The sequence below is a fragment of the Callospermophilus lateralis genome, chromosome 2 (assembly GCF_048772815.1).
Source record: "Callospermophilus lateralis isolate mCalLat2 chromosome 2, mCalLat2.hap1, whole genome shotgun sequence".
NCBI lineage: Eukaryota > Metazoa > Chordata > Mammalia > Rodentia > Sciuridae > Callospermophilus > Callospermophilus lateralis.
Window position 1 is genome coordinate 206,557,341 of NC_135306.1, and position 25,466 is coordinate 206,582,806.

Consider the following 25,466-nt stretch of genomic DNA (forward strand, 5'->3'; position numbering starts at 1 on the left):
AAATTCAGGATGCGACTGTCTAGCACCTGCTTGAGCCCGGGTCTGTGGTCAATTGAACTGCAAAGCTAAGGCTTTTTTAGCTTCTGTTTACCGCTTGCTTGCTGCCTGGAAGAGTCCAGTCCTGCCCAGAGCCCACAGGTCCCACTTCTCAGTGTTTTAATTTCTGGGATTGGCCAGCTTCCGTGACGATAAGCAGGTCACTGAGTTGTGGTTTTTGTGCTTAGATTCTCCTTAGATGGACCAGGAAGCTGCTGCCCTCCCACAGAGCTTGAGCCTGCGGTGGGTGGCCGCCCCTGGCCAGGTAAATGAAGCTCTCTTTTGATTTGAAATTCGGACTTGAGTGCTTTCTGGAGCGGCTCCCCATAACTAGTTGTGTGGCTTGGCTGAGCGTCTCTTCTGGGCCAGGCAGGGGCCTCTGCTGGAGGCCTGGGAGCTCTGCCCCTGGTCCTCACTCGCCTGGAGGCCAGCCGGAGCCTGACCATGTGCTGGCCTCAGGCCTCCAGAGCTTTCTCTTTGGTACCAGCCCATGGCTGAAGCAAGCCACACAAAGCCAGCCAGCCTCAGGAGGGAGACCAATACCTTCTCTCCTGGTGGAAAAGCAACGAAATCAGAAGCGGGAAGACTCTGTGGTCCTTTCCATGGTGTTCTTCAGGAAGAAGGCCAGTGACCACAGGTAGGGGATGGGGGAGGGAGTCAGTGGGGGTGCAGCTCAGTGGTGGCGTGGGCCCTGGGCTCCCCCCAGCACCACAGACACAAACGAGGAGTTGGTGGGGACAGTTCTGGGGGCGACTCTAAAACTGGAATGGAGACAGGGAGTGAAGAATCAGAATGACGCTCTCCACCGTGCAAAAGCACACAGTGAAGAGAACAGAACCGGCGGGCCAGACAGACAAGACAGACGGCAGACAGGAACCGCATCAGCCATATCAACAGGCGGCCCACGCGAATATGCTCCACTAACTTTTCCCCATTTTCATTCATTTCTAATTGCTGATGGATCTTTTATTTATATATGCAGTGCTGAGGATCAAACCCAGGGCCTCGCACATGCCTGGCAAGTGCTCTACCACTGAGCCACAACTCCAGCTCCCCCCACCCCATTTTTTTTTTTTTTATTGTAGAAAAATATAGATAACATAAAAATTTCCACCTTTTTTCTTTTTTTTTTTTTGGCAACACTGGGGATTGAATCCAGGGGCACTGAACCACTGAGCCACATCCCCTGCCCTTTTTACTTTTTATTTTGAAGCAGGGTCTTGCTACATTGCTGAGGCTGGCCTTGAACTTGCGATCCTCCTGCCTCAGCCTCCTGAACCACTGGGATTACAGGCGTGGCCACAAGCAGCATTTGCCGTTTTGTGAGGCTTATATCACTTAGCAAGGTGTCTTCAAGTTTCACCCAGGTTGCAGCCCAAGTCAGAATTTCCTTCCATTGCCAGGTATAGTGGTGCACTCCTGTAATCCCAGAGGCTCTGGAGGCTGAGGCGGGACAATCACCGATTCGAAACCATCCTCAGCAACTTAGTGAGACTGTACACAACCAAGTGAGATCCTCTCTCAAAATAAAAAAATAAAATGGGGGGCTGGCTTGTGGCTCAGTGGTAGAGCGCTTGCCTAGCACGTGTGAGGCACTGGGTTGGATCCTTAGCACCCACCTAACAAAATAAATAAATAAAATAAGGCATCGTGTTCATTTACAACGAAAATAAATATTTTAAAACAATAAAAATAAGCCAGGCTGGGGATGTGGCCCAGTGGTTAAGCACCCCTGGGTTCAATCCCGGGTACCAAAAAAATAAAAGAATTTCCTTCTACTGATCTCTCACAGAGACGCCAAAACAATTCAGCAGAGGAAGGAGAGCCCTTTCCACACAAGGTCTGGCAGCAAAAAGGCTTCCACAGGCCGACAGAGAAATGTCTTCTAAACCTCACGTCTCCCACGAACATTAACGGGAAGTGTGGGATTATATAACTTTAAGAGAAGAGATGGGAGAAAACACTCAGGATCTGGAGCCAGGCAAAGATTTCTCTGACTTGATGCTGAAGTGTGACCCATAGAAGGAAAAACGAATAAACTGCACCTTACAAAAACCAAAAAAGTTTGCTCTGGAAAACACCCTGTTAAGAGAATGAGAAGACGAGTTGGGAGTGGGAGAAATATTTGTGTCCAGTGAAGGCCCGGCCTCCAGAAGAGTCCCCGCCTCCAACCGTGTTGCTGTTCCTGGTTTCAGTTATTTGTGATCTAAAAATATGAAATGGAAAATTCCAGAAATACAATTCATAAGTTTTAAAGTAACTTTGATGACAGTATATTGTCATAATGGTTCTAATATTAGTTACGGCTGTTAATGTCTTACTGTGCCTAATTTGTAAATTAGACTTTATCTATAGGAAAAAACACAGAGACAGAGGGTTTGGCACTCTGAGCTTTTAGGCAACCCCTGTGAGACCCTCTCAAGACGGGAGACCTCTCTTGAGAGCCCACAGTACTGAGCCCTCAGACATTTCTATCTGAACATATTTTTCTAACGATGACACACAGTGGGTAGTAAGCACAGGAACCTCAGCCGGGTTCAACCTCAGCCGGGCAGGGAATGCAAATTAAAACCACCAGGAGACCTCCCGACACCTATCAGAGCTGCTAGAAAAATCACGCCTGGACTGGACTGCGGACGCTGGCGAGAGTTCCTGGAAGCTGGTTGCTCTTCTGTTGCTGGTGGGAATGTAAATCGGTACCTTTGCTCTGGAAGACAGTTAGGCAGATCACCATTCTACCCAGGAAATTTTGCACTCCTGGATATTTATTCCAAAGAAATGGAAACTTAGGTTCACACTCGAAAAACTTGCACATGAATGTTGATAGCAATTTTTTTTTTTTTTTTAATTTTGGGGACTGGGGGAGAGAAGGGGAATACTCAGGACTGAATTTGAGCAAATTATATTTCATGTTTTTAAAATCATGTCAAATGAATCCTAATGGTGTGTATAACTAAAAAGAAACAATAAAAAACAAATTCTGGGGGCTGGGGGTGTAGCTCAGTGGCAGAGGACTTGATTCACATTTCCCAGCACTGTAAAAAAAAAGAAAGAACAACCTAGAACGCTTAACAAATTTTACACGTCATTCGTGTGCAGGGGCTACGCTGATCTTCCTGGTGTCATTCCAATTTCTAGCAGTTTTACTCATAATAGCCCCAAAGTAGAAGTAACCCAGATGTCCCTCAAAGGCTGCTGTTAATGGCGTGGACAGCTACTCAGCCATGAAAAGGGATGAGCTGTGGATACTGGTGACAGGCTGGGCGAATCTCTGCAGAATCCTGCTGAGTGGGAGAAAAAGCTAATCCCCACAGGTTACATACTGTTTGATTCCATTGATGTAACATCCTGGAAATGACAAAATTATGGAGATGGAGAACAGATTAGTGGTTGCCTGAGATTAAGGACAGGGGTCAGGGGGAGCAGGAGTGGTTATTAAAAGGTGTCTGTGGGCCTTGTATGAAGCTGCTGAATGAAGACTGTGCTGTGGATCTAGGAACCACCCAGGGGAGGATGCAATTGCATAGAACTCAGACACCAGGCCAACCCAAACTGCGGAAACCCAAGCAAGATCCACAGGTCATGTCAACATCAATGTCCTGGCTGTGACATCGTAAGATGCTATCTCATCCCAAAATGAAATGTTTAAATAGATTCAAACACTCTCGTTTAAAGATGGAGACTGACAGAATGAAAAACAAAAGAAAATCAAATCCTAGTCTGTTAACAAGGAACACTCTAGAAGGGTAGTAGAAGAAGGTGCCCCACACAGGCATCAACCAAGAGAAATCTAGGGCCAGGCCAACCTAGAAGAAGACAATAAATAACAATTAGAGAAGCTTCCAAAACATAGAGGGACAGGCTGGGGGCAGCTCTGAGGTAGTGCTTGCTTAGTATGTGCAAGACCCTGGGTTCAATTCTCAGCTCCACAAAATAAATGAATCAATTGAAATAAAAATACAGACGGAAATTTGTGAATGGGAAAAAACGTTCAGTATTTATCAGGAAGTTGTAAAAATTATGAATTTGTGTGCATCTAATAACATGACCTTGAGCTAGTAAAGCAAATCATGATGCTGAGACACAGTGTCGATCATTCTAAGAGTGTGTGTGTGTGTGTGCCTGCACATACATGCTTGTATTTGTCAATTTTGTGTCCTTTATATTTCCTTCCAGGGGCTGGGGATGTGGCTCAAGCGGTAGCGCGCTCGCCTGGCATGCGTGCGGCCCAGGTTCGATCCTCAGCACCACATACAAACAAAGATGTTGTATCCGCTGATAACTAAAAAAAAATAAATATTAAAATTCTCTCTCTCTCTCTCTCCACTCTCTCTTTAAAAAAAAAAAAAAAAAAAAAAATTTCCTTCCAGACTGTAGGGGGGGCGTATTTTGACCCTCCAGTAGTTGACAGAATAGCAGGAAAAACTGTCAGAGGAGCTCTGAAGATCTGAAGGCCTGCAGAATACACCTTCTTTCCCAGGACATGAGGACGTACATACTCCTCTGTGCAGCCTTATTTCAAAATGCTTCAGTGGATTGAAATCAAGGCAGGTTTTCTGCACACAGTGCAAGAGAGCCGGAAACCAGTTACGGAAAGATGACTCAGGTCCGCGTAATGAAGAGCCTGCTTCTTGGTGTACAGCAGACTCCAAAGTGTAGCGTGCGGTGCTCCGGAGAGGACGTGTGGGGAACTATTGTTCAGGCACACACCCGTGTGATCATCGCCAGCTCACGGCATAGACCACTCCAGCATTCCAGAAGTTTCCCTCATCCTGCCCCTTAGCTCGTACCTCCCAGGCACTGTGCTGACCTCCAACTCCACAAAACTAGTTGGTGCCTTTAAAATTCCACTTACATGAAGTCACATCCCGTGCATCCTGAGGCAGCTTCTTTTGCTTAGTGGGATGTCTGGGGGACTCCTCCTTGCTGGGTGAGGGGGTTCAGACCACAGTCCACCTCTCCTTTCTCTCTCTCACGGCTTGACATGCGGGTTGTCCCTGGTCTGGGGCTGTTATGGATCAAGTCACGATCCTTGTAGGAGCCCTTTGGTGGACCTATGCACTCTTCCTTGAGTTTGTATTAGTGAGGATTCTCCAAAGAAACAGAACCCATAGTGTGTGGGAGAGGGAGAGAGGGGAAGAGAGGGGGTGGGGAGATCTCAAGGAATTGGCTTACATGACTGTGGAGGCTTGGTAGGTCCAGGCAAATCCAAAGTCTGCCAGGTAGCCAGGCTGGAGACCTATCACCAAGCACTCTGCCGCCGAGCTGCACCCTCAGCCCTCATTTTGGCTTAAACTTGCATTTCCCAAGATGTTGAGCCCTTCTCCTTCTCCCTTCTCTTCCTCCTCCTCCTCTTCCTACTTCTTCCTTCCAGGGATTGAACACAGAGAATTTAACCACTGAGCCACATCCCCAGCCCGTTTTTAAAAATATATTTTATTTAGACACAGGGTCTTGCTGAGTTGCTTAGGGCCTCACTAGGTTGCAAGGCTGGCCTTGAACTCTGGATCCTTCTGCCTCAGCCTCCTAAGCTGCTGAGATTACAGGTGTGCACCACCACACCTGTCTCCTTATTCTTCAAGACTGTATAATAGCAGCCTGTGAATGACCTCACGAGCGCAAATTGTTCTAGCGTGCAGAGCTGGGCTATGGGATCCTTGGCTAGACATTGTATTTCCCTTCAGAGTTCTTAAATATTCCCTCCAATGAACTTAAGTTTGCTGTGTAGAAGCTGCTTTGTCATTAAAAAAAAAAAAAAAAAATGAAGAACGTCAACAGAAATGTTTCACTTTCCAAACTGAAAAAATCCTCCCCATTTCCTGCTTCTCTGTAGTTCTTGTTCTCACCCCAGGTTGTATGTTAATCAGAGAGGTTCAACCGAGGTTACAAAGTCCCCAAATAACAGCTGCGGAAATAGCCAGGAGGTTTTCCCCACCCAGCACCGCGTCATCCTGACTCCATGGTGTTAGGGTTCCGCCTCCTTCCTGCCGTCTCTGTCTCTGTGGCCTCCCCTCCTGTGGGAGGCAAGGGTGGTCTCTGAGCAAGCCCTCCCAGGAGGCCGTTCTAGGTGGGACCCCCTGCAGTGGCAGAGTGGCTTGGAACCTCTGACTTGCAGGTGACAATGACCTCTAGTGATGATGTGCCACAGAAACGCTCTGACCCACAGCTGCCCATGTCATCAAGGGTTTTTTGTTCTCTCTCCCGAGTACTTCATCTAACCCTCTTAGAATCCGGGGGGCAGGGGGCTGGCTGCTCCCTGGAGCTGGTTATCCCAGGATGTCTTAGTGCTGGCCCCGGGAAGCTCCTGCTGACAGTGACTAGGGCCAGGCTGCAGGGTCCCTGGCACACAGGGGGCTGGGGTGCAGCGCCGGGGCAGGGCTTGCGGAGGCTCCCCAACAAACAAAACCCACAGCCCTGCCTGGCCGCTCCGATTGCACCCCCCCCCCCCCCCCCCACACACACACACACACGGCACAGGGCAGGGCTCCGGGGCGCCCTCCAACGCATCCTCTTTCTCTCCTGTCAAAGGCCCCGGGGCTGCAGCCCCCCAGACACCAGTGGAGAGAAAATGGAAGGGATGCCGGGGACCGTTCGGTTGGTTGCCTTGTTTTGCCGCGTTTGGGTCTGCTGGCCACCTGCCAGGGGCTGTTGGTCCGCTGCTGGGACTGAGGGGGACTCAGCCACCACGTTAGGTGGGGACTCACCACGGAGGCATCTGCAGGCCTGAGCTTACCAACGCCCCCTTGTGGCCAGAACCTCACCGCGGTGGCGACAACTCAAGGCACAACTGTCAGTCACCATCATGTTGGATTTGGGGCTTCAATGTGCCTGCCATTCATGGTCACAGTGTCCTCATGTTTCTTGGAGTTTTGCATCGGTTCAGCCAGTGATGCCATTTGTCACCGAGCAGCTGGATGCAACCAGGCATCAAAGACTTGGAGAAGATGAGAAGACCCCGGGGGCCCGAGGAGCCGTGGTAAGACCCTCCGGAGATCCGTACAGGAGGCTGAGTCACTGCTCGATAGGAGTCCTTATCCACTGACTCATCAAATTCAAATGCATCAAAGTTCAGGTGACACAGACGCTCCACCATGTCTGCTGGCCACAGACTTTGTTCCAAACACAGTGGTAATTAAAGACCAAGGCCACCACTCAGCAGGCTGCTTCAAAGAGCCACTCACTTCTGTGGCTAGCTGGGAACACCTGGGGACTGACTGCAAAGATTTGAAAGCCCTGGGGAAGTCACTCTGGGCATCCACAAACTCTCCTGGGTTTTCCTGTAGGGACGAGGAAAGGGTTAGAGAGCAGGCAGTGGGGGTGGGGGGAACGAGGGCAAGGCTTTGGGGATGGCTGGGGAGTCAGCAGCCATGACCTTGGGGAGGCTGTCCCTGTCTGGGTGTTGTCTGCTTCTGGGGGGACGTTCCCTGTCAGCCGTACCTGACAATCTCTGGCAGGGGTGCAGGTCCAGAGTCTGGAGGGGCCCTTTGGCGAGTGAGATGGGAACCAAATTCAAGGCGATGGCATTTAGCTGCATGTGGGTGGGAGAACTGGCGTGCCTTCCCCCGGGGGCCAGGGCAGTCTTTCTGTGCCGTTCTCCTAGACTCTCCAGGGTTGGATTATCCTCGATTGGTGGATCCTGAGAAGATGCCTGTGCTTGGTGAAAATGCATGTCGGCTCAGTGCATTAGAGCCTCGCCCCTGAGTCGGGTCTGGAGCTACATGAGGTTCTGCAGCTGCATCTTGGCCCTCCTCGCACGCACAGCTTCTGTGCAACCAGGACACGCAGGCCACACAGAAGGAGGTCACGAGAACGTCTTCACATCCCCCTGGAGGTGGCAGGTGAGTGAAGCCCCCTATGAGGTACAGATGGCCCTTCAGGTAGCAGACACGTGCCACCGGAGACCTCATCATCTTCCCAGGATGATGACCCTGGTTATCAGTGATTTTAGTGGTTTTATTTAGTCACCACCCCACTGTCTTCCTACAGATTGTGTTGTGCCGTCTACTCCACCGTCAGCCATCTACTCCACCGTCAGCCGATGGGTGGGGAACTTGTAATACAGGAAGCTTCAAGGAGTCAGGAAAGACCAGGCACATCCGGCCCTCCGTGAATCCGTGCTTAAAACTGGGTTTACATCCCTTCCAAAAGCTGTTTTGTTTCTCCAACTTGGGTGCATAGCATGGCTTATTAAATCGGTTATCGGAGGCAATTTGACTAGGATCAATCGTATGGAGCCAATTCAAACTGCATATTTTTAAAATAGTTTTTTAGTTGTTGATAGACCTTTATTTTATTTACTTTTATGCAGTGCTGAGACTCAAACCCAGTGCCTCACACATGCCAAGCAAGTGTGCTATCACTGAGCCACAGCCCCAGCTCAAATTGCATATGTTAACAGTTTGTTTTGCTTTTTCTTTTCTTTTTTTACATATTTTTCAGTTGTCAATGAACCTTTATTTATTTATATGTGGTGCTGAGAATCGAACCCAGTGCTTCGCACATGCTAGGTAAGCACTCTACCACTGAACCACAAACCAGCCCCATGTTTTGCTTTGGTTTGGTTCTGCAGTATAGAATCCAGGCATTCTCTACCACTGAACCATATCTCCAGGCCTTTTGTTTTTATTTTGAGACAGGTCTCACTGAGTCCTGGCCTCCTACCCCAGCCTCTCAAGTTGTTGGGATGACAGATGTGCACCTCTATGCCCCGCTGAATGACAAGACATAACGTGGCCATGGGTAAAGATTGGGTGAGAGTTCACTCATTACAATAATGCCACAACTGACAAGAGGACTTGGTCGTCTCTGTTGCATGCAACCTTCCAACAGAATGGCTATATCAGGGCTATTAGGAGTTGCATGCCATTTCTGAAACACATATCAATAAAACTCACACAAATACTACTTGAAGAAAGTCCAGCATTATTCTTTGACAGGGCTTCTCATATAATTTATCAACTAAGCCTAATAAGCTTTTTTTTTTTTCCTTGTTTTTTGGTATTGGGGATTGGACTCAGGGGCACTTGACCACTGAGCCACATCCCCAGCCTTATTTTGGATTTTATTTAGAGACAGGGCCTCACTGAGTTGCTCAGCACCTCGCTTTTGCTGAGGCTGGCTTTGAACTCATGATTCTCCTTTCTCATCCACCAAAGACAGTATATTACAGGTGTGAGCCACCATGCCCAGCTCTAATAAGTTTGATACCTTTCTTTTTTTTTAAATATTTTTAATTACAGATGGACACAATACCTATTTTTATGTGGTGCTGAGGATCAAACCCAGTGCCTTCCACCTGCAAGGCAAGCACTATACCATTGGGCTACAATTCCAGCCCTCTTTTTCTTTTTTAATATTTATTTCTTAGAAGTAGTTGGACACAATACCTTTATTTTATTTATTTATTTTCATCTGGTGCTAAGAATCAAACCCAGGACTCACACGTGCTAGATGAGTGCCCTACCACTGAGCCACTACTCCAGCCTTCTCCATACTTTTCTTTCACAAGGTGAGAGACACATTTTTCAGTACTTTCCAGGGGCTCAACTGAAAAACTCCATAGTTAATTCTAAGCCAAAAATATATGAATTAATTAACTGATCAAAATAGGATCACAGGTCACCTTGAAATAAAAGTCATTTATTTAACCAGAATGATAATTTAACACTTAAAACAGGGCTGGGGTTGTGGCTCACTGATAGAGCCCTTGCCTAGCATGTGTGAGGTCCTGGGTTTGATTCTCAGCACCATATATAAATAAATGAATAAAATAAAGGTCCATCAACATCTAAAAAATAAAAAAGATAAATACAGAAAGTTATATAGTTTTAGGAAAAATCTTAGCTTCCCAACAGAGGCCTCAATCTTCTTAAGTAATCAAAACCCAATAGAGGTGACAGGGACGAAGGGGATGATCTCAGTGAGACACAGAACGTTTAGTTCCTCGGCCAATTTCCCACCAAGAGTAGATCGACCTCCAAGAGGACATTTTTGCTTTACCAAAGGGGACCAAATTCTAGTTTTGCATAAGTACAATTTCGAGATAGAAAAACTTGAGATTCTAACTTCGTCTGGATTGATGATAGGTGACATTGCTCAGGAGGTCCCCCTCCTGCAAACCTCCCACTACCTTGTCTCACCCCTTGGTGGGGGTGTCCCGTGCACTCCAGCCTCTCGTCTTAGAACAAGCCATCATTCTGCTTTGGGACCAAAATCTCTCTCTTTTCCCCTTATCAAAAACACATCTTCCACGTTAGTGTCACTTATCAAAACAACCCTTACTTTGTCCACGTACAGAATCGTCCCCCTTGTTATTTCTAGTTTTAATGACCATATATTGATTTCAAATTACCAAAAAAAAAAAAAAAAAAATTCTTTTGAAAGGATGACAGGATCACTTATGAAGCTTTGCCTAATTTACCTGTTCTTAGCTATTACACTTGAATTTCTCATCGAATATGTTCGCTACTGAAGGAATTCACGAAATGCCACCTGAAACACACACACTGGGGGCCTATTTTTGGAGAAGTCGTACTCTGAGCTCCCTCCAAATGCCCCAAGCCCCGATCTACAGAAGGAGCTCACCTTTCCCCAAAGCCTTTTCCTCTGAGGATGTTTCTTCACCCCTGACCACGGCCCATTCCAGCAAGGTCACTTGCCCGACCTGCCCCACCAGTGCTCTGAGCGACTGTCCGCCAGGTGGCGCTGCCGGCGGGAGTCGCTGGAGAAGGCAGGGGTGGGGCGGGGACCGGCGGCAGTAAAGGACCCTGAGCAGCAAATGACCCAGGGGACTCATCATGTGACGCCACAGGACACTCATCCCCACCCCCGTGCGGTGGACTGTGGAAGGAACCCCTGCTGGGAAGGCGGGCCAAAGACTTGGAGCCACCGATGGGCACCACCAGTCCCCACAGTCCACCACGGGGCCACCGCGCTCCTCCGTAGATTTGGGGGCACCAGCCGCGTTCCCAAGGCCTCCCAGGCAGCCGCCAAGCTCCAAGGGTCAGGGCTACCGCAGGATCCGTGGGTGGCGCTAGGCCGGAAAAGGCAAAGTGACTGGAGCTCGCAGGCTCCTGCCCCAGGTGACCACAGCACAGGCGTCTGACCCCCGCCAACCCGCCGCCCCGAGGTTCAGGCCTCCGGCTCCACCCCAGCCCAAGGGCAGCCCAGAGCCTGGCGTGAGGGTCCGTGCAGCCTCCCATGCCCTCTCCCAGGGCTGGATCTGCGTCCTCCAGCCTGCGCTCCCGGGGATGAGCCTGCCCGACCGCCAGCCCTGCCCTGCCCTGCCCTGCCCTGCCGTGCCCTGCCGTGCCCTGCCCTGCGGTGCCCTGCCCTGCCCTGCCCTGCCCTGCCCTGCCTCTGAACACAGAGACCAGGAGCCTCCGCCCACCTCCAGCAACAGCTGCTCATTGTAATCAGATTTCAGACCTAAATACCACCACTTGCCAAGACAAAGATGGAGACAGAAAGCCTCCAGGGAAGTCAAAATGCCAGACAGGCGTGTGGCAGTCACCTGTAGGGTCACCCCTCAGGGCCTAGGCCGGAGGATCACAAGTTCAACACCATCAGGCACGATATCCTGTCAATAAATACATAAAATAAATGGTCTGGAGATGTGGCTCAGTGGTGGAATGCATGCTCAAGGGTTAAAAAAAAAGTCAATGGTGCAGCTGGTTATATGGGCTTGTCTTTTGATTATTGTTCTGAACTTGTGATTTTGACCAAGGCACAGAGGTGGTTAAAGAAACAGATCGTGTTGATTTAATCTAAGGTCTCAACACCACAGGACACACATCTTCCTCCCTTGTAATTTTTTTGTTTGTTTCTTTGGCTGTACTGGGGATGGAACCTGGGGTCTGGGCATGCCAGGCTGTACTCTGAGCTATACTTTAGCCCTAAACAATTTTTTCCATCTTTGAAGTGGGAGAGTAAGAAAACACCTAGGAACTTCAGTTCAAGCAGAGGAGGGCAGGGGAAGACAGAATGTGAGGTGAGAGCTGTCAATCAATGTAAACTATTTTCTCTAACCCATTAGTTATCTAAGCTTTCCATTTGCCTTTTGTAAAGTCTTTTTAAAAAGACAAAAACAATCTTTTTTGAAATATCTCTAGAAGCTTCTGCTCATCAATAGGCATCCCTGGGTGAGCAGAATTTGGGAGCCTACCTTTTTTATGTATGTTTAAATTTTGGCATTGGGGATCAAACCTCATGCATGCTAGGCAAGTGCTCTCCCACTGAGCTACACCCCAGCCCTTTATTTTATTTGTAGGTAGGATCTTGCCAAGTTGCCCAGACTGGCCTTGAACTTTCAACAAAATCGCTACACATGTGAAGATCTTGATTAGCTTTTATCCACAATTCTAGAATTGGGCGGCTTCATGATAGACCCAACCTGATCTTTTATTAAAATTGGGAGCCATCTTGCCACAAAGCCATGAAAAGATAATTTCGGCTTTACTATAAATTACTGCAAATTCTGAACCTGCTTGGAATGCCTGCCCGTGCCTTGAACTCACCCATGCCTGGCTCTCTGACCAGATAGCAGCCCTCTCTGAAACTTTAGTGACGCCTCATAAATATTGGCCTTCCCTGGCCAGACAATGACCCTCTCTGAGGCTCTAATGGTCCTCATAAATTCTGATGTTGGGGCCAGCAAAAAACGTAAACTACCATTAGTGTGATGCTTGTCAGAGTTCTGTTATCTGTAACCCCCCCTTTGTGTAACTTTCTGGGCTATAAAGCTGGGCTGTAGGAAAGGTGGGGGTGCTGTCTTGTTCCCGCCGTTTGGGGAGGGAGAGGCAGCCCGGCCGGTCGAAATAATAAGCTTGCTTTAATTTGATTTTAATTGGAGTCAGTGGTCTTTTCTTGCGTCCTGGTCTAACATTCAGAACCAGAGCAGGTTCAGGGACCCCCAGGGCTGCGACATGGTCAGGCAACGCTATGGACAGGAACTGGAAGCCACGTCCAAAGACAGTTGATTGGTTACAGCTCAGTGTTTCGCCTTTTTTGAGTCAGCTGGCTGCCTGCGATTGCCTGGGGAGGACTGGGCCCGGCCACGTGTACCGTCAGGTCCCCGCACCCTCAGGCCCCCACGTCACTTAATTCAACACCCTCTTCTCTTCCTCATGCCCACCTCCCCTCCCCGCTCCTTAACTCTCTGTGGCTCCTCTCAGTTATGCCCACGTCACTTAGGCTTCCAGGGACCCAGTGGCACTGAACCACTCTTTCCCTCCTGTCGGCTTGTGTCCTAGGTTTGCCACCCTGGTGTGACTCCCTGGGTCGCGACCAACCCTGAAGAATCACCAAGGCTAGGAGGAGAGGCTCCTGATTGGCTCCCCTGGGGTCACGTGTCCTCCCTTTGGGGAGAAGAGGTCAGTTTTACTTCCGTCATGTTGATTAAGTCCCTCCACCAAGAATGAGGGGTTCAATTATCAGAGGAAAGGGCAAGAGATGCTCAGCTGACAAAGACTTCCGATGGCCTCTGTGCCATCTTTGTCACACTGGGCCGGCTGCTCTGGGCAGCTTTTTCCTGTGCTTCATGTTATGAGAACAATGGGTAATGAATGAGGTGGAGAAAATGTGCTCATCAAAAATTCCTAAGGGGAGCTGGAGATCGGCCGGGACTAGTTTGGCCAGAGGGAACATATCTGTGCCCCATGGATGGCTGGCTCTTCCTGGGGACAGGCAGGCAGGAGTGGAGGTACCAGGGGAAGGATAGGGAGGCCAGGCTGTGCCTGACGTCACCTCCTCTCTGTGCTCTGCCTTGACCTTCAGTGGCGAGCTGATTCCTCACAGTGCCAGGAACACTGGACTTCTCACACTCATGAGAAAGTGGACTCTCCATGATGGCGTCTGAAGAGGGGAGGAGCCCACAGGCCTGGTGGGCAGCAGGACGGAGGAGAGAAGGGGGGCTCGAGGTGCTCCGGCCTGGCTGTCGGGATTCACGCCAAGTTTTGCTTCAGTCTGTAAGGGCCAGAGGCCAAAGAGATCCCAAGAGCATAGTTCCCTCCAGTTTTCTGATCGGGAGGATGGTAACAGCAGCATGCGTTTCCCAAGCCAGCAACCAGAGCTCTCATCCCCACGCACCAGCTGCCGGGGATCAACAGTTCAACCCAGTTCTGACCCTAAACTGCCCTTGATGGCCACCCCACAGGCTCAGGCCTTGGTCTTACATCCACCACTGTCCTGGGCCTCCTATGCTGCTGACCAACTGGTTATAAATTGGGGGATCCAATGACCCCCTCCACTGGTGCATAATTTGCTCCACAGGCCCACAGAACTCAGGCACACACCTATTAACAGTTTATTACAAAGGATACAACTCAGAAATGGCCAGATTTAAACCCAGAAAATATCTTAGGGACTGACACTATCATTTTGTTATAGGCAACTGTTATAGGCAACTGTTATAGGCAACTATGGTGCCTGAGAGTCTCAACCCATACAATGGAAACTCCTGGAACATTAGAAATAATTTAGCAGAATAATATTAGCATAATTTTTAAAAATCAAATCATATAGAAGAGCGAATGAATAGAAAGACTCCTCTGCTTTCCTCCTTCTCCTCCCCAGCCTCTGCTTCCCTGGAGGCAAACACATTTATATCTGGTTCATTCAGCAGTTTCCTCTTGCTATTTTATATGGGGGGGGGGGCACTGGGGGTTGAACCCAGAGGTGCTCCACTGCACTATATCACCAGCCCTATTTAAAAGTTTTACTTTGAGACAGGGTCTCAGTAAGTGCTGAGGCTGGCCTCAAACTTACAATCCTCTTGCGTCAGCCTCCCGAGCCACTAGGATTACAGGCATGTACCACCGTGCCCAGCCTCTTGCTAGTTCTTAACCCATCTGCTTTGAGTATTACTTGTTGACTTCCTGTTTAATAGATGAAAATGTAGCTCATTCATACACCTCATTCCTCACAAGGTAGGTTAGTCAGTTTCTCTATTTTATTACTGTTGCTGAGATCCTAGGATCTAGAGTGTCCTCCTTAAGGAGTGCTGCTTCCTGGACTTTAAAAAAAATATGCCTTTATTTTTATATTATAAAATACAGACATTATTTCATAATTCTGTACTTTGTTAGGTGAATGAATGTGAGCTACTACTTCTCTCAGCCTTCATTTCTCCATTTCTGGTCATAAACTCTTTTATATTGTCAAGGTTTATAGCAGAAATAATCTGGTCTATAACCATAATTAAAGATTCTACAATTAGCTTGTAAATTTGATTCTAAAAGCTGAAAAACTAGTCCCTAGTGAGCTCATTATGGTGACCTGCATCATTCCCAGTGGAGTGGACGTGTCGTCATGCCACTTTGTTGTACAGCTTTTTAGTTTTCAGGAGTTTCCAATTGCCTTTCTTTTTTGCTTCTTGCCGTACTCAAGTGTACCATATCTTCATTATGCTTCAGTCTTTCCGTTCAGGTATTCCCTCTGCCTACCTTTCCTTGGAAACTTCCCCTAGGGACCTTTTCCCTCCCGTTTTTCCTAGACTGCTTCCTACTCTTTGGGCCTCTTACGTGGCAGTGTCTGGGAACGTCCCTGGCCTATTCCATTGTTTGGGGCACATGAGGACTGGTTTCTAAGTGTGAAGGGAATTCTGAAGGTGACAGATTACCTGGGGTGCATGTTAGCTGATAGTGGGACAAAGGGATGTTTCTCCTGTGACAGATGAGGGAGCTGTCCCTGGGCTTCTTCAAAGGGTCCTGGCCTGAGAGGGGCCACCCCAGGGGTGACCCTGACAGAGCAGGGGATCCCTGATGTTGGGCTGAAGGGGGAGTTTTCAGCACCCAGTTAGAGGACAGACATTGCCCACGTCAAGAGAAGGATCTGGGTGCATATGCGTTTCCAAGGATCTAAAAAAACTTTTCCATGAGAAAACCAGTAACCGTCCATCCTCACCTGGGCGTGTTGCTGCCAGTAGGCACCTGAACCTCTGAGCAGGTCAGTGCGCTGTCCCTGCCCCTCCCCTGGGAAAGGGACAAGAGGATGGTGGGAAGGCCAGACCCCTTCCAATCTGGGCCTCCAGATCAGGGGTCTGATCCAACCTGAGGCGGGAGAAGCTCCATGCTGGACGGGCGTTCAGAACGTCGAGGGCTGAACTGGACCAGACCTTCAGTGCTGAGCACCTGGAAGAGCTTCTGTGGCTGCAGAGCAGTCGGGGAGGTGGGGGATCCGTCCCCGACCTCTTCCAGGGCGGGTGAAGCAGCAGGTTCAGTGAAAAGGGGATGTGGGTGTAGCTTGGCCAGTAGCCCTCTCCCCCACTCTGAGTCATGAGGGAGGGCTCCTGGCTGCCCAGTGTACCCCCAGGACGTGTCTCGGAGTGTCCCAGTGGCTCCCCTCTGACTGGACTCCACACTTGGTGCTGGGATCTGGGGATGAACTGGGCACTGCAAGGGGGCCAGTGCTGCTAACACCGGGCGGTTGCTAAGCAACTCCCTGCAGAGGCAGAATAGAGGACCTTAGAAGTCCTCATCTAATGCTGCTGCGGTTCAGGACTGCTCTGTGGGTCAGGGGTCGGCCAAGTTTCTGTAGAGGGTGAAGAGTTTAACTTTAGGAACCACACAGACGGCTGCCGTCTGCATTTCCTGCTCTCGCAGCCCAAAAGCAAACACAGATGCCACCCCGATGCTGAGCTGGGGTGGGCTCCAGTCCGACTCGATTTACAAAATCCACACGTCACTTTGTCCTTTGGGTTTAAGTACATTTTAAATTTATAAAATAATATAAAAAATAAAGCATTTAAATTTGTGCTTTATTTGGGGGGAGATGAGAGTCTCAGTATGTTACCCAGGTTGGTCCTGAACTCCTGGGCCTGATCCTCCGGCTCATCCTCCCAAGTAGCTGGGACCACAGGCATGTGCCACGGTACCCCAATTCATATCCTTCTGTTCCTTAAGTTTATTTCCCTCCTTCAGTCTTTTGCGTCATTCGATTCATCCCAGCCGTTATTGACTTTTGCAACGATTGTTTTTATATAATCCACTAATTCCTCTAACTGCCCATTTCTTATTGCCAGCTACTGTTCTATCCTTGTGTATTTCTTTCTTTTTCGATTCTTATTTTTTGGGGGGAGGGTACTGAGGATTGAACCCAGGAGGCTTAACCACTGAGCCACATCCCAGCTCTTTTTTATTTTATTTAGAAACAGGGTCTGGCTGAGTTGCCTAGGGCCTCACTCCGTTGCTGAGGCTGGCTTTGAATATGATCCTCCTGCTCAGCCTCCCAAGCCGCTGGGATCCCAGGTGTGCGCCGGACCTGCATATTTCTATCCTGTGCCTTCTCTCTGTGTGGTCCACGAGTTTTGCATCAGATGATACACCTGCTGCCTGACCTTCCCCGATACCTGATGGAATTGGTCAGTCTGTCTGGTAACAGGGACGGAGATGAGCCCAGGCACCAGGAGACCATGGTCACCCTCCGCACAGTGCCCAGGGCAGGGCAGCACTGGGGGAGGGGCTTCCCAGGTTCTGGGGGTTTCAGGGGAAGCGCGGAGGGAGAAGCCTCAGGGGGGAAGCCAGTCCATCCTCCGCTTCAGCACAGTCTTGCAGCACCCGGGGACAGCTCAGGAGGGGCCGCAGGCAAGCTGCTGCCCGCGGACGCCCCAGCGCCAGGCAACAGCGAAGAGGAAAGGAGGAGGTCTTGGGAGTAATGATGGAGACGCACTTCTTAGAACCGAAAGGTGACCGGAAGGCCAAAGGGCTGAAGTGAGAGGCTGTTAGACCAAGAGCGCCCCAGCGAGAGGACTGGACAGAGTCCCCAGGGCAGGAGAGAAGATGCCACGTCTCCAGGGAGCGCCCGCGCGGGGAAAGGTCAGAAGGTCCGATTACGGGAACCAGGAGGACGGGCTCCATGGGTGTCAGACTCCTCTACAGGATCCGCCGGCCGGGCGCGAGATGGAGCCGTGAAAAGGCCCGCCACCTGGGACTCCGAGTCCAGCCCGAGGGGTGTGCAGGGGGCTGCGGCTCCCGGCCTCAGGTGGCCACGGGGACTCACGGTGAAGACGCTTTGGGAGGAAGTGATCAAAGTAGGAGGGAACTCGTGCAGTGCCGCGGCATGTGTGGATGCAAGGGTGCACGGAGGACGGAGAAGAGGGTTTGGTTGTGTTTGAAACATTTACAATCGAAGGAAAGGAAAAGGCTACCCATCCGCAAGGACGCGCAATGAAAGTTCCAGGTGACACCAACGTAACGCGGAGAGGGGAGGTCTTGGCATGAGGGGAGGCCCAAGTCTTTGTACCCTGCTTACTCATCAATATGCCGCCCCCCACCCCGCCCCCGTCAAGTCTCTGAGTTAAAAAAAAAAAAAAAAAAAAAAAAAAAAAAAAAAAACTATCATCAGGACAAAATTGGAATGTATGATTTTTATCAATAGAAAACAATTTGATCCATCAATGGAGACAAGGGATAGGGGGAAAAATTTCAAGGAAAGTAAAACCAGATGGCACCGTGAATCCTAATACAACAGGCATTACAATAACTGTAAATGAATCGAATTCACCTCTGGAAACAGAAAACTTCAGTTAGATTTCTTTTCTATTTGTGTATGTTGGTACCAAGGACTGAACCCAGGGGCGCTTAACCACCAAGCCACATCTCCAGGCCTTTTTAATTTTTTTTTGTTTGTTTTTTAATTTTGAGATGGGGTCTCTCTAAGTTGCTGAGGGCCTTGTTAAGTTGCTGAGGCTGGCTTTGAACTTGCAATTCTCCTGTCTCAGCTTCCTGAATTGTTACAATTATAGGCATGTGCCGCTGTGTCTGACTAGCTTTCTTTTTAAAGATTCAAAAATATGCAAGGTCTATTTTCTGAAAAAAGTTTTAAATAGTGCTTAAAGAAATTAAAGAAGTACTCAGGAGAATGAGGAGGGGATTGCAATTGAGGCCAGGCTCAGGAATTTAGGGAGACCCTGAGCAACTTAGTGAGACTGTCTCAAAAGAAAGAATAAAGAGGCCTGGGGATGCAGCTCAGTGATGTAACCACTGGGTTCAACCCCCAGTCCAAGAAAGGAAGAAAAACAAACGGAGAGGTGTTCCAATGCTGTTCTGGTGCTTGTATTGCAGAGGTGGGGATGGAACCCAGGGCCCTTGCACATGCTAAGCAAGCCCTCTACCACTGAGCCACATCTTCAGGCCAACCAGCATTGTTAAGGTGTCAATTTTCCCTAAATAAATTGCACTAAAGATTAAGTATAACCCTAGTCAGAATTCCAATCAGATTCTAAAATTCACATGGAAGAAACAGAAGAAATAGAATGTTTCAAGGGCCCCGTCTCATTCTCACGATGCACACCGAAGTCTCAGCGGCTTCACGGAGCAGAAGCTCACTTCTCATTCACGCAGGGTCTGGTGCAGATGGAGGAGCCATCCTGGGTGGCGTCCCTCAGACAGTGGCTCACAGATCCAAGTGCCTCTCACTATGGTACTGCTGCTCTCTGGGGCTTTCTTGGGGTCCAGCCTCCAAGCCAAAGAATGAAGGGGTGACCAGTGAGGAGACTGTGGGGGACACTTCGTGGTCATCCGTGGAACTCTGCCTCCATTCCACGGCCTGGCACCCAGTCACATGGCCTCGGCCTAGGAGCCAGGGAGTCTGGGAAACGTGGTTTTATTATTTAATGCTCAGGAGAGGTCAGTGAGGTTGGTGCCCTGGTGCCCAGGTCATTCCACGCACGTTTACAGCAAAAGGAACCTTCACAGATGACATCATTATCTATGTGGAAAACTCTACAGAATCTAGAAAACTAGAACTTGTGAGTACAGCAAAGCCACAGATCACATCATCGGGCGCAAACCCGTTATAAGTTTCTATGCTGGTGTTATGGTTGGATCTGAGGTGTCCCCCAAAAGCTCCGGCGTGAGACAATGCCAGAAGGCTCAGGGGAGAAGTGCTTGGGTTGTGACTGAGTCCCCTGATAGGGATTCACTGAGTGGTGGCTGGAGTGGGGGTGTGGCTGGAGGGGTGGGGGTAGGGGTGTCCGTGGGGTATATAGTTGTGTGTCTGGTGAGTGGGGTCTCTCTGCTTCCTGATCACCACACTCTTCCCCTACGATGTTCTTCCTCACCTCGGGCCCCGAGGAATGGAGCCGGCCTTCTATGGACTAAGGCCTCTGAAACTGTGAGCTCCAAAATAAACTTGTCCTCCCCTAAAATTGTTCTGGTCCTTTTAGTCACAGCAGCAAAAAAGCTGACTAAAAGAGCTGGCAACCAAAATTATCCAATGAAAATTTAAAAACCGTCACAAATTTTAAATAACCTTTTAAAAGTTATTAGAATTAAAATGTCTGACATATAAGGGCAAGCAATGCAGTCAATATTTAAAAATCAATTATTCTGGTACATCCTAGCAATAAAGATGAAAAAATGAGATTTAAAATATACCATTTATCATGGTATCAAAACCAGAAATACGCAAAGATAAGTTTAACAAAATAACACAAGGTCTGTATCCTACAAAAGTATAAAATATTGCTAAGGGAAAATAAAGAAGACCTAAATAAATGAAGACATGTACCAATATTATTAAGATGTTAATATTCCCTAAATTGTACTAGAGATTAAATGTAATCCCAGGATTCCAGATTTTATAAGGAAAGGATTCCAGATTTTATAAGGAAAAAGAAAATAATTAGAATAACCAGAACAAGTTTTAAAAAGAATAAGATTAGAGGACACTCATACCTGATTTTAAGGCTTTATAAAGCTACAAAATTAAATAAAATGTGGTGTTGAGCAGACAGACACATAGATCAATACAATAGACTAGAGTCCAGAAGTAGACCCACATATATTTGGTCAACTGATTTTGCATAAAACTGCAAAGGAAATTACTGAAGAAAGGACAGTCTTTTCAACAAATCATGCTAGAACAACTGTATGCCTGTATGCAAGAAACAAAACAAAACAAAATCCTCAACCCATAGTTTGTATCATATATTACAGGAGTCAGCTTTCCATCACTATAACAAAATAACTGAGATAATCAGGTGATAAAGAGAAGAGGTTTTGGCTCACAGTTCTGGAGGTTCTGGTCTATGATTGGTTGTTCCCATTGCTTTGGGCCTGTGGTGAGGCAGCACATCATGGTAGGAGTACACATGGCAGAGCAAACCCACTCATCTCCTGAGGACCAGGAAACAAGAAAGAGGAAGAGATGGGTCCTACAACCCCCCCGTCAAGGACAGGCCCCAGGGACCTAAGAGCCTTTACCAGGCTTCACTTCCTGAAGGTTCTACCATCTCTCAATGGTGCCACCCTGTGGGCCAAGCCTTTAACACACGGGCCTTTGGAAGACATTCTATTTCCAAACTGTAGCATGTATAAAATTCAGACTGATTGTAGACGTAAGTGTAAACTTCAAGGTATAAAATTTCTATAAGAAAGCATAAAATCTTAAAATTTTTTTTCTTTTGAGATGCTATCTCATTATCTCGCTCAGGCTAGTTTTGCACTATGGGCTCAAGTAATTGAACTACAGGTGTGCGCCACCATATCAGCTCATAAATCTTTTTTTTTTTCTTTTGGATTAGGCAAATATTTTTTAGATATGACCAAAAACATAATTAAAATTGAAACATTGATATATTTTTCTTTATTGTATCAGTCTGTTTTCTGATGCTCTGACAAAATGACTGGGGCTGGGTAATATATATTTTAAAGAGAGGTTTCTTTTGCTCTCAATTTTGTAGACTGAAAGTATATGATCAGGTGGCCCCATAGATTTGTTCTCTGGAGAGGCTTCATGGTGGACAACATCACAATGGTGAGAGGCTATGGGGAAGAGACCCCATGGTGAGACAGGAAGCCAGAGAGATTCAGGAGCCAGGTTGGCTCTTTGTATAACAACCTACTCTTGCAGAAACTAAGTTCCCACTAAAACTACATTAATTTCTTCCCAGAGCAGCAAGAACCCCAATGACCTCACCTCCTCCACTAGCCCCCACCTCTTGAAGTTTCCCCCACCTACAAATGCCACCACACTGGGGACCAAACCCTAACACACTAACCAAAATTATAAATGTCTGCACTGAAAAAATAACTTATTCAGAAAAGATAAGCCAGAGTAGAAGACATTATTTTTAAAAGTCATATCTGATAAAGGATTTAAATCCAGATTACATGAAGAATTCTCAAGTCTGAATAATAGTAAAACCTACAGTTCAATTAAAAATGGGCAAAAGATTCGAACTGACATTTCAGCAAAGAAGATGTACTGATAAGCACATGAAAAGAGATTCCCCATCAACTAGTGAGGTGGTGCATGCCTGTAATCCAGCAGCTCAGGAGGCTAAAGCAGGAGAACTACAAGTTGGAGGCTAGCCTCAGCAACTTAGTAAGACCCTGTTTCAAAAAGAAAACAAAAGAAATAAACAACAACAAAAGAAAGATCTGGGGATGCAGCTCAGTGGTAAAGCAACCCTGGATCTAACCCCAAGTACCACCAAAAACAAAACAAACAACAAAAAAGCCTATCAGAATGGCTGGGGAGGGCTGGGGATGTGGCTCAAGCGGTAGCACGCTCGCCTGGCATGCGTGCGGCCCGGGTTCGATCCTCAGTACCACATACAATAAAAATATTTAAAAATTCTCTCTCTCTCTCCCTCTCTCTCTCTCACTCTCTCTTAAAAAAAAAAAAAAAAAAAAAAAGAATGGCTGGGGAAAAGGCTGACCATATTGAATTTGATGGGGATGGAAAACCACAGCCACTTGTCAACAAGTGGAGGGTGAAATATGCTCTTACCATATGGCTCAGCAACCCTGCTCCTGGGATTTTATCTAAAACAGCGAGGACTTGTGTTCCACGTAACCCGTGTGCAATCAGGCAAAGCAGCTTTAGTCGTAATTGCTGCAAATCCCACCCTCCAACTGCTGAACGGATAAAGAACTTCCTTCAGTGTAGTATGATTCAGCAATAAAAAGCAAACAACCAAGGATCCTCCCAGGAGCATGAGTGAATTTCAAATGCATCACACGAGAAGAATGAGAATCCAGATTCTACAGATGGGACGATTCCACTTCTAGGACACTCTGAAAGAGATGCACCCACCAGGAGAGAGAGCAGCTGAGTGGTGGCCAGGGACTGGGGGCGGAGGGCTGACATATATGCAATTCATGTGTCCCGTAATGTGACGATATGTCTATGTCTATATCTGAGGGTCTAGGGTTCCAGTCCCTGTCTGGTGCCAACTCGGGAACCCGCACAGCTGTCCATGCGGAAACCTGAGGGGGGTGAGGGATGAAGGAAAGGAAGACAGACACACCTAGAGAAAACCTGGACCCGGTGGTTCAGCCAAGCCCTGGCGAGGGCGGACGACACTGGAGCTAGCTCAGCACATTTACTATCCAGGTTTTTCATCAGATCTCTCCACCTCTATATAATACATGTCCCACGATAGCACTCACTGAATTGCCTGGCCTGGCCTCAAACTTTCAATCCTCTTGCCTCAGCCTCCAGAGTAGCTGGAATTACAGGTATGTACCACCTTTCCTGGCTCAAGAAGGGTTTATTCTGTAATTCATTAGAAAACACATCAATCACTGGGCACAGTGGCACATGTCTGTAATCCCAGTGGCCGGAGAGGCTGAGGCAGGAGGACTGTGAGTTCAAAACCAGCCTCAGCAACAGCGGGGTGCTAAGCAACTCAGTGAGACCCTGACTCTAAATAAAATGCAAAATAGGGCTGGGGATGTGGCTCAGTGGTCAAGGTTTCCCGAGTTCAATCCCTAGTACCCCCCCAAAAAAAATTTAAAAAAAAACACATCAATCTAATTCTCCACACTAATAAAATAAAGGAGAAACTATGTGATAGCATGAAACAATGTAGAGAAAACTCTTGATGAGATTGTTATTTTTTAACTTTTGAATGTTTATTCATTTTTATTTGTTCTACTCAGTTGTACATGACAGAAGGATGCATCTCAATTCATTGTACACAAATGGAATGGGACATTTCCATTCTCTGGTTGCACACGATGTAGAGACGCGCCATTTGTGATGTCCATCTCATTCCACCATCTTTTCTACCCCTATAACCCCTCCCCACCCTCCCCTTTGTAGGAAGCCCCCTAAATGCATGCACCTTGAAGTCCTGATGCACCATGGGGATCTAAAAGGTCACTGTAGTCTGGTGCGGTAGTGCCATGACTTGGACTGGTCTTTTCCCAGCGTGGCCCTAGGAGTAGGCAGACCCTGGGTTGAGCTACACTCTCCTATTCCTTTGTAATCCTACCTACCCCTTTGCCCTGTTTGGGATAGAATGCTCCATGGAAACTCCCTTTGTGTGTCCCCTTCTCTTGCTCTGCCCTTGGGTGTGGCCTTCCTAGATGTCAGTCAACCTGCTGACAGCAGACATCAGGAAGCTAGACTCAGCCCCTTGAAACCTGAAACCTGACCCCTGGCCTCATTTGAATGGCTTCTCCTCAATAAAAGGGGTCAGCACTTGCTCCTCTCTCTCTCTCTCTCTCTCTCTGAACTGCTAAGGTTGCAGAAGCCAGCACAGGACCCAAAGAAAAAGGTATTTCTCTGTCTCTGTGTGATTATTTTGTGCAGCCCAGTTCACCTGGAGTGACCCTGACTGTTTAGTCATGAGATGTGACACTCCTTTGCCCAATCCAAAGACTGTCCATTCTTCCCATGCCCCCCCCCCCATCATAGATCAGCATCCACTAATCTGAGAAAACATTCGGTCTTTAGTTTTTTGGGATTGACTTACTTCACTTAGCATAGTATTCTCCAACTCTATCCATTAACCTGCAAATGCCACAACTTTATTCTCTTTTAAAGCTGAGTAATATTCCATTGTGTATATTAACCACAGTTTCTTTATCCATTCATCTATTGAAGGGCATCTAAGTTGGTTCCACAGTTTAGGTATTGTGGATTCAGCTGCTATAAACATTGGTGTGGCTGTGTCACCATAGTAGGCTGATTTTAAGTCCTTTGGGAGGAGTGGAATAGCTGGGTCAGATGGTGGTTCCATTCCAAGTTTTCTGAGGAATCTCCACACTGCTTTCCAAAGTGGTTGCACCAATTTGCAGTCCCACCAGCAATGTATGAGTGTACCTTTTCCCCACATCCTCTCCAACACTGATTATTGCTTCCATTCTTGATAATTGCCATTCTGGCTGGAGTGAGATGAAGAGTATTTTTGATTTGAATTTGATGAGACACATTCTTTTTTTAATATTTATTTTTTTGGGGCTGGGGATGTGGCTCAGGCGGTAGCGCGCTCGCCTGGCATGCGTGCGGCCCGGGTTCGATCCTCAGCACCACATACAAACAAAGATGTTGTGCCCGCCGAGAACTAAAAAATAAATATTAAAATTCTCTCTCTCTCTCTACCTCTCTCTCTCTCTTTAAAAGAAAATATTTATTTTTTAGTTTTAGGTGGACACAATATCTTTATTTTTTATTTTTATGTGACACTGAGGATCGAACCC

General features: G+C 47.8%; 1 pseudogene; it reads right to left on the reverse strand.

Annotated features, from left to right (window-relative positions):
* Window positions 1-3,089: 3,089 nt before the first annotated feature.
* LOC143393215 (U6 spliceosomal RNA) lies at window positions 3,090-3,203 on the reverse strand (annotated as a pseudogene).
* Between the last annotated feature and the right edge of the window lie 22,263 nt (window positions 3,204-25,466).